At 45.5% G+C, this 8619-nt stretch overlaps 1 long non-coding RNA gene across 1 annotated transcript in view; it reads left to right on the top strand.

Annotated features, from left to right (window-relative positions):
* Positions 1–17: 17 nt before the first annotated feature.
* The window catches only part of LOC108447792, a 24779-nt gene continuing 16177 nt past the window's right edge, over positions 18–8619 (top strand). Inside the window, exon 1 of the long non-coding RNA XR_001863479.1 lies at positions 18–1417. This is a non-coding gene — a long non-coding RNA (uncharacterized LOC108447792). The remainder of the gene's footprint in view (positions 1418–8619) is intronic.

Consider the following 8619-nt stretch of genomic DNA (forward strand, 5'->3'; position numbering starts at 1 on the left):
CCCGGCACGGCCCGCTCGCTGCCGCGCCGAGCACCGCCCGTGCGGATCTTGCAACAAATCGCACCCCTGTGGGCACAGCGCGAGGAGTTAGTCCATTTTATTTTTTCCTTCTTTTTTCCTTTCTCAACGTAACTTTGCTCAGTGCTTGACTCCGCTGCCTTTCCCGAAGGTGTCGTAGTACTAGAACCCCAAGACGTTTACAATCATAGAATCACCGGGGTTGGAAGAGACCTTCAAGATCATCCAGTCCAAGCATCCACCTGGCACTGCCCCTGCAGCCCCTAAACCAGGTCACCCAGCGCCTCTCAAGCACCTCCAGGGATGGTGACTCCACCCCTCCCTGCCAGCCTATTCCAATGCCTGACCACCCGAACAGTGAAATTTTTATTTTCTAGTATCTAATCTGAATCTCCCCTCTCTTAGCTTAAGGCCGTGTCCTCCTGTCCTCTCATTGCAGCCACGGCAGCAGAGACCAGTCCCCACCTCCCTACAACTTCCTCTCTGGGAGTTTTAGAGAGCGATGAAACCCCGCCTGAAACCCAGCTCCCGCAGCCATTCCTCACAAGACATGTTTTCTAGTCCATTTCCAGTTAAAGGGTTCAGAACCTCACTTTAATTAAAGGGAACAGACAGCTCCACAGCCGGACAGCCCAGAAGGGGAACGGGCAGGTAATTAAGCACATTTCGAGCAAGTTTTACAACTTCCCAAACCCCAACCAAACCTAACAGCAGAGCCGGGAGGCTGGACCAGGGCTGTGCTGAGGCCCTGTGACCCCACTGCCTTCCCTGCTACCCACCCAGGCTGGCCCAAATCCAATGCCATCATCCCAGTGCCTGCGTCCAGTTTTCTCTCCCTCCTCCCCCTGTGGCAAGCCTGGCCTCAGGTACTGCTCAACTGAGAGCCCCAGGATCTCCTGCTAACCTTGGCTGGCCCTGGAGGCTCCGCAGGAGGAGCTGGACAGGGGACACCTGGCACAGCCCCAGAGGCAAGTGGTCCCTTGGATTAGGAGCCAGGACACAGCCATGGGGCAGCAGGGAGAGGAAAACTGGGGGCAGAGCCCACACATTTAAAGTTAAAAGCCTTAGCTCTGTACTCTTAACTCAGGGTTGTGTGTGTGAGCACTCTGGCGAGGCAGGAAAGGCACAGTTCCAAGCAGAGCGACCCCATGGAGCTCAGCATTTCCTTTACATCTTGTGGACTTTAAGTGACCATCTGGAGCTGAACCTTAGGAGACTACCCAGTTTGCAGCTCAGCGGTAATGATACCTTCAAAAAAAAGCAGCTTTGACAGGCATAAGTGACATTCTTGTGCTGCTGTGTGCTCGTGTGGTGACGTAAGAAACACCTGCAGGGCAAAGTGATGGTGTTTCAGTACTGCACCTTCCTAACACTTCTGCTGTGGATTCCCAACTTCCAGGTAACAAGCAGTTGTTTTTTGCATGCAGTCATGAGTGTTCTGTGTTTGGGGGGGGTTATTTATTCATTTATTTTTAACTTCATTTATTTATTTATTTATTTATAAGAAGAAGGATAAAAAGCAGTGTCCATGACATTTGATAGTAATCACAAGGAGTTCCTGTATGAAATGAATTTCTTCTGCCTGCAGCAGTCAGATACACAGAAGAGGCACAGGTGTTTCTGACTCCTTTTATTCCTTCAAGGTTTTCCATCCAAACATGGACAAAGCCCAGCTTTACTTTGCTTATGAGCTGTGACAACACGATAGCCCGTGGCAGTGTGGCTGTGAACTACTGATATTTCTGTTGTTCTGTGCTCACTGGAGCCTCGAGAAGAAAAACAATCTAAGCAGGACTCAACCTTGAGTGTCTTGCATAAGTACCAAGAAGCCCTCCCTAAGGGCTCACAGACAACTTTATCAAAATGAGGTTTAGGCAGCTGAAACATAGGAAGAAATTCAGTCATGCACTGCAGCTGTGCAATATTTCAGTCCGTTCACAGAGTCACCGTAACAGCCCCTAAAGAACTTTCTGGATAAATAGGGGGGGGATCTCCGGGTGGATGAAGAAATGACAAGGCCAGCTCAGTGTCACCTTCCCCATCAGAGCCCCTGGAACACATTGGGGGAGTTTTGGTAGTGAAGTGGTGATAACAGAGGAACTTCCATGCCTTACAGGAGGCTGGTGCAACTCAGAGCAGCCGTTGCAGCTTCTCTAATCTGAATGTGAGGTTGAAGTGGTTCCTGGTGAGCCTGGCACACTTGAAAGTGAAAGCCTCTTCTGCACTTTGACTGCAGTCTCAGTGCCCTTCAAAGACGAAGAGGCACTTGATGTGGTCTGGACCAGGCACTGTCCAGTTGTAACCTCCAAAACCCACCCTACCCTACCCAGTAAGATCTTATTTTCAATCCTGTCACTCTTTGAATGACAATTTTAGTGCCTATAATCATGGGTGTCTTAGGATCCCCTTGTGCACCTTTATTACCACTATCCAAATTCACATACGGTGCAATACGTCAAAAGGGCTTCTCGTTGAGTATTCTCACATGAGGTTCTGATCACTTTAAATCACTTGGGCATAACAGCTCGAGGTGTGTTAGTGACCCCTGAGCAAAAATCACTGGAGAAAAATCCCAGTCTACACTTCGCTAATGCTGCTCAAAAGATATCAGATTTCCCAGCATGTACTGTCTGGGGAGCTGTGAATAAGTGTTGTGGTCTCCTTATGAGACACATTTCTTTCATGCCAAACATGCTTACCCCGAGCTCATAATAAAGAATAATGCTTCAAAACCCAGCTGTGTTTCAGAAGGGTGTTAGTGGAAACTTGTTCTGCAATTAAGCATTTCATACTGTAGTAGTTCTTGAGAGATGTTAAGCAAATGCTCTCCCTTACACACATCCTCCCCTTTATTAAACTTTTGCGTCACTCCTCTGAAATTCTGCATATACACTTTCTTTCCCGCTTTCCCAGTGGCTGATATCAGAAACTTATTACAGTATATGATGCCTCAGTCACTTTTCTTGACCTTTATTGCTGCTCTAAGTTCATACTCCAGCTTACGTTAGAGAACTTCCTGAACACAATGGTGTTTGCATATGACTAATTAGGGCAAATGCTCAAGCTGATGAGTCAGCAAACGGCTCGGCAAGGACAGCGGCAGCGACTTGGCAGCAGAACAAGTCGGGGTGAAGATGTGAGAAGCCTGTGGCTTTGGATCTGTTTGCTGATGAGCCAGGTGTCACCGTGATGGGCTCTGTCGGCATTTACTCTCAGGATCCAAATGCATCCCCATCAATAACGACTGTCAAAACTCCTGACTTCAGTGGGAAGAAATCGGGGGGTTAATTAAGGCATCTTCCCTCCCGAGAACACTGACCATTTCTGAGCAGGGACTCACCAGGCAGAGGGTGTTAAAGAGGAGCTTCATTTATATCTCTGGAGCTGGCAGCTCACATCACAGGGGTGTCACAAACAACCTCAGCACTGGCTTTCCTGGGCTTTTGCTTCATTGTACAGCTTCATTGTACAGCTTCATTGTACATTGTACAGGGAATTAACACTCATTGGTTCAATAATTAAGCTATAATGAAGGGTACATTCTAGTCTATCAATATTTGACAAAAACACCTGTCTTGCTCACAGCGCCACTGTGGAGTGTTGATTTGACAGAGAAATGACACGAGGTCTCAAATGCTGTGCAGACCCAGGGCTCTGTGACACAGGCTAATGGTTGTTACTACAACTTACTGTGCTTAACTTAACTGTGCAAGAACCTGAGATGTTTGGTGGTCAACTCATTTCACAATAGAAAAATGAATTGAAATTTGAATCAAATTCAAACTCAACCACTGGCATTGGAAGCCTAATGCTGCTGTTTCTCAAATACGGAATATTGTCTGAAACAAGAGTACGTGATGGGAGACACAATCTCCCTTTGGCAACTGCTGTTTCCTCTGGTCTTTTCTAACCTCAGTACTTCTCCTCTCCTTCTTGTGCCAAGATCTTGTTTATTTTTCCTTTCGCATCTGCACAATCCACATTTTTTAAACTACGACCACCTCTTCGAGCTTGCTCGGGTCAGTGTACACTTAGGCATTTGGAAATACTCTCTGGATTGTTATTTGTACACAGGTACCCCCATATGGTAACAAATTCTGCAGTATAATAAAAGCACTATGTCCAATTCAGTGCAGTTAGATTTGGGGAAGGATTTTCTACCTATGAAAGGAGTTTAACAGATGAAAACGAAAGGCAAGCAGACACTCAGCAGGCTACACTGTACAGTTTCACCAGTCAGCTGCATCCTGCCTATCCCAGGTCCCTCCTGAGCAGATACTGCCAATTGCACAATGGATTTCCTGATGTGGACAAAAACCAGCATGGCATTTTAAATTTGTCCTTACAGAAAAGATGGGTTTGTGGTCAAAGCCCTGAACAAAGACTCTGGGGGCCAAGGTTTGGTTCCAGGCTTCCTGGAAGACTCTATGCGACTCACTTAGAGAAAGGCTTTCTGATTTCAATGTTTTGCCACAGTGCGGAGTGGAGGAATCCACTGCGTGCTGTGCACGAAGTCCAGCTCCCCATGCAGCAAAGTGGCAGATCTGGAACCCTCAGGAAGCAGCTGAGGAGGGAGCAACTGAGACAACCACAATGTAAACACAGAAAAAAAGGAGTGCTGCTTGATCCCATGGCCTTGTCAAAACCAGATCCAGGTTTTGGCTTTCAAGATGTGTCTGTGCTCAGTATCCCCATCTGGTAACTCCACCTTGCAGTAAGTCACTTGGAAAAAGCAGCTGAAGTCTGGGGGCTAAAGTGCTCTCTTGGAGGTCAGAGATGCTTGTTCAGCTTCTGTCTTGTCCAGCTCAGACCAAGGTTTGGCAAAAACTTTGGAAAATCTTCCCTTTTTCTCTCCTCTGGGAACTGTTTTGATTTAGCCCCGTAAGTGCTGTTTCCAGAGGAACGCTTGGAACATGAAGAAGCTGAGTTTAAATCCTCCCACCAAAACAGGCAAAAGAGATTTGGGCAGAGCTTTCCCTGCTCAGAGTGCCTGAACAGTGGTTTTGTGTTCCTCGGTGTGATCCTGAGTACTCCTGAGCTTACCAAGCGCTGTTTTCATGGCCATCTGTCTCACTGTGTGAGATGGAGACACAATCACCTCCTTTCCTCCTCTTCTCTGCTCACACACTTCAAGCACAGCTTTCTTGCGAGGCTGTGGTGACCAGGGCAGCACAGTCTGTCATCACAGTGGGAAGCAGGACACTGGCTGGTTCTCCTTGTGACCCACAAAGTGGTTTTAACCCACATCTCTGGAGCCAGCAGGACACTCCCCATATGCCAACCAGCCCATAACACCTCAGACCTACCGGGCTAGTTTTACTTTCTTCTTTGCACTGCTTCCCTTTTGAAGGCACTACAAACACAAGTGAAACGCTTTGAGGACAGGGAAGGAAAGCCAGACGAGCAGCCAGCAGGAGCAGCGTGAATGGGGTGACAGTCTTTGCATAAGTTATAACCTAGAGCAGAGGGAATATGCCTTTCTCAGAAGGAGTGGTTTCAATTTCATGCAGATTTCTGACTCCTACAGCTAGTTATGATCCGCAGGAACATTCAGAAAGAGTTTTCTTTTTCCTTCTTTTGATCCTTTTCATCCCTCCTACAAAGACCTTTGTTATTTTATAGCCTGGACCACAAGTTTCTCACACAGAGCAAGAAAGAGTCCAAAATAAATTAAAAGATGAAATTAAATGGACTGCACTTGTAATGAAAAGGTAAAGGTGACCAAACTCTTTTACCTGATGCAACATAACGAAGTTTCAAATTCTGATTGAGTTTTCTCCTGGTTTGACATTAAAACACACTTTCTTTCCAATTATACAGTTTCTTAAGTGTTTCTGCCTAACATTTCCCCAACTTGGATCTAGCTAAAAGACAAAGGGCTTGAGGTTTTATTTGTTTGTTTGTTTGTTTTCCCAGCAACACAGTAGAAAATGCAGTGCAAGCTTTAATGACTATGTCTGTTTTAACATGCCTTTTGGAGGACTGTAGGCATTTATGGGGGAACGAGGTAATTAACATATTACTTGGGCATGCAAAGACAAGTTCAAAGCAGCTGTCTTTCTTCTCTTGATATGGCAACACAATCATTAAAACAATGCCTTCTTATATCTTTCTTTTTTTCCTCTCTGTGTTCACAGACCACTCAAGTTGCTTGTTTAAGTCAAAGCTTTAAGAGCTTGCCAAATTTTCTGGACCAGTAATTTCTGTCTCTAACACACTGTTCCCTCTTACTTATTTGAAGTAGCAAAATAAAAATCAATACCTCAATCCCTTTAAGGAAATGTTGAACTCAAGTGCTCCCATAATCTCATTTCAGCCTCTAAATAAATTACTTCTATAGTACATCCATTTTTCTTCCAAACTTTCCAGATTTTCCACCTATTAATCTAGAACCTTCATGGTTCTTCACATTAATCTCACCTTCACGGATGTGGTGAGAGGTGGGTTTAGCTGATCCAGCCCACTGTGAGAGGTGTCAGGTACCCCTGAAAAATCTGGGAAGCACAAGCAGATGGAGGAAGGATCCTGTTGAGACACTTCCTGCCATGCAGAAATCCAGGTGGGTAGGTGAGGGGGGATGCCTAAACCAGTGTTTCTAAATCACAGGGTCAAGGAGCCGATTGTTGCTCTAGGCAGAAACAAGCACCCTGCCAGCTTGATAACAACAGAGCTGAGACACAGATTACAGTTCCTTTAATTTTCTTCCAGTTAATTAAATGATCAATTGCAGTGCTGGCTTTCAGCCATGGCAGTGCCAGCTGAAATGAGCTCTCCAGCTTCTGAGAGGGTAATCAATAGGCATCATTTGCAGCAGCGATGTAGGGCTTTATTTTAAAGCAAAATATTAAGATGCAGAGGCAACATACTGCTCAGCAAACAGATCTTCAGCCCCCAAAAAATTCCCAGTGAAGAATGGCACAAGTATTTACAGCTTTAGCTTGCATTGTGTTTTCACTTCTCTGCTTACCATAGACTTCCTGCATGACCACAGAAAAAACACTTAGGTCCAGATATGCAAAAGTATCCTGGCAGCTGAGATAAAAATCAGTTGGACCTAGATACATAAATACTCTGTGGATCTGGTCCTTTGGAAAGGAGACTGAGTTCTCCACTTAGGAACGGTGTAATAGATACTTTCTACCAGAACTGCAACAACTCCTGGCACAAAAAGCCAAGGCCAAGTAAGAGCTGAGGTTGGGCAGTGACTGAACAGCTCCAGGTATCTGGCCACAAAGCAGCATCTGAGCATTCTGCCTGGTGTCTTCTCCTCAGTGCTACCCACCTTAGCCAGCAGCAAGAGAGACCAGCATACCCTTTGATGGCTTTCCAGTTGTTTCTTGGTTCAAACTCTCCATTCCTTTAGCTGGAGATGCTGTGGAGAGCAGGAAGGATGAAGTGTGAGGCAGTGAACAAGGACCACCAGTGCTGGGTTGTCAGAGCACTTTGGCAGGTGAGAAAATCAGAAAAAGTAATATAATGGAGGCATAGAATGGGCTGTGGGCATTCCTATATTGTTAAGGAGGAATTAGGCAAGGTTCTGGTAGGAACTAATAACCCCAGCATTTCAGAGCCCAGGAAACCCCTGGGTTTATATGCCAAAAGATGTCAACACAGGATGGAAGGAGTTTGCCAGGGAACTGAGTAAGCAAAATTCAGAACCATAATGACAAAGTTGGTGCATCAAACCTCACTTTACTATCTTGAGATCAAGTGTTAAATAATGAAATGTTCATCTGTAAGAGGCAACTCATAAGCGTGGGAAACAAAGATTTGTAGGAACTTGATCTAGATAAGAATGACCACAGCCCTCACTGTTTTCAGAACCAAATGAAAATTTGTTTATGCTGACTGCTTTTGCTCAGGGCAAGCCTTTAGCACATATAGGTATTCATGCACTCAACAGAGAGAGACACACGAGCTAATCAATTTTTGTTTTTTGGAACAAGAGAAAAAGTTGGTTCATGGATGTAATTTTCATTTTTAGTTGAGAAGCCCTTGGTTCATCATGAACAAAGCACATCATCAAAAAAATGGATGGCAAGGGGAGAAACCAGTTAAATTTCATCACCATTTCGTGACTTTATTTTTAAAAATGCAAGAGGATTGTAGCAATAGCATCTCTACTACTCATTTATTTTACTAGAACTGTTACGCAAAACTGAGAGAAGGCAGCACTGCTGCAATCTCCCCCAGGTAAAAGCAAGCGTAGGCCTGAGTACAGCAGCTCGTGGATTATTGATAGGACCAGCAGCTGAACAACTTCTCCCAAAGCAGCAGAAAAGAAATCTAATTGCAGGAGTAGAGCATGTATTTCTGAGAGGGAAGGATCCATTCTGGTCTAACAGGAACACTTTTGAAAGGTTTTAAATTCATATAAGCTTGAAAATAAACAAACAAAAATCAACCCCTTAGGGAATGACCTCAGTGACATCTGAGGCTCCTCTCTAGCCAGCCTGGCTGGCTGAGCAGTGTCCCTTACTTGGCATCTTGGTGTGACCTTTCTTCCCCACAGGTATGTGCAGAGGAGGGGGCAGAGCTCGTGTGAGGTGTCCCCAGTGCACCACACCGCAGCAAAGGCAGGGACAGGCAGCCTGCCCCAGC

Source organism: Corvus brachyrhynchos, unplaced genomic scaffold (genome assembly GCF_000691975.1).
Source record: "Corvus brachyrhynchos isolate BGI_N302 unplaced genomic scaffold, ASM69197v1 scaffold245, whole genome shotgun sequence".
NCBI classification, from domain to species: domain Eukaryota; kingdom Metazoa; phylum Chordata; class Aves; order Passeriformes; family Corvidae; genus Corvus; species Corvus brachyrhynchos.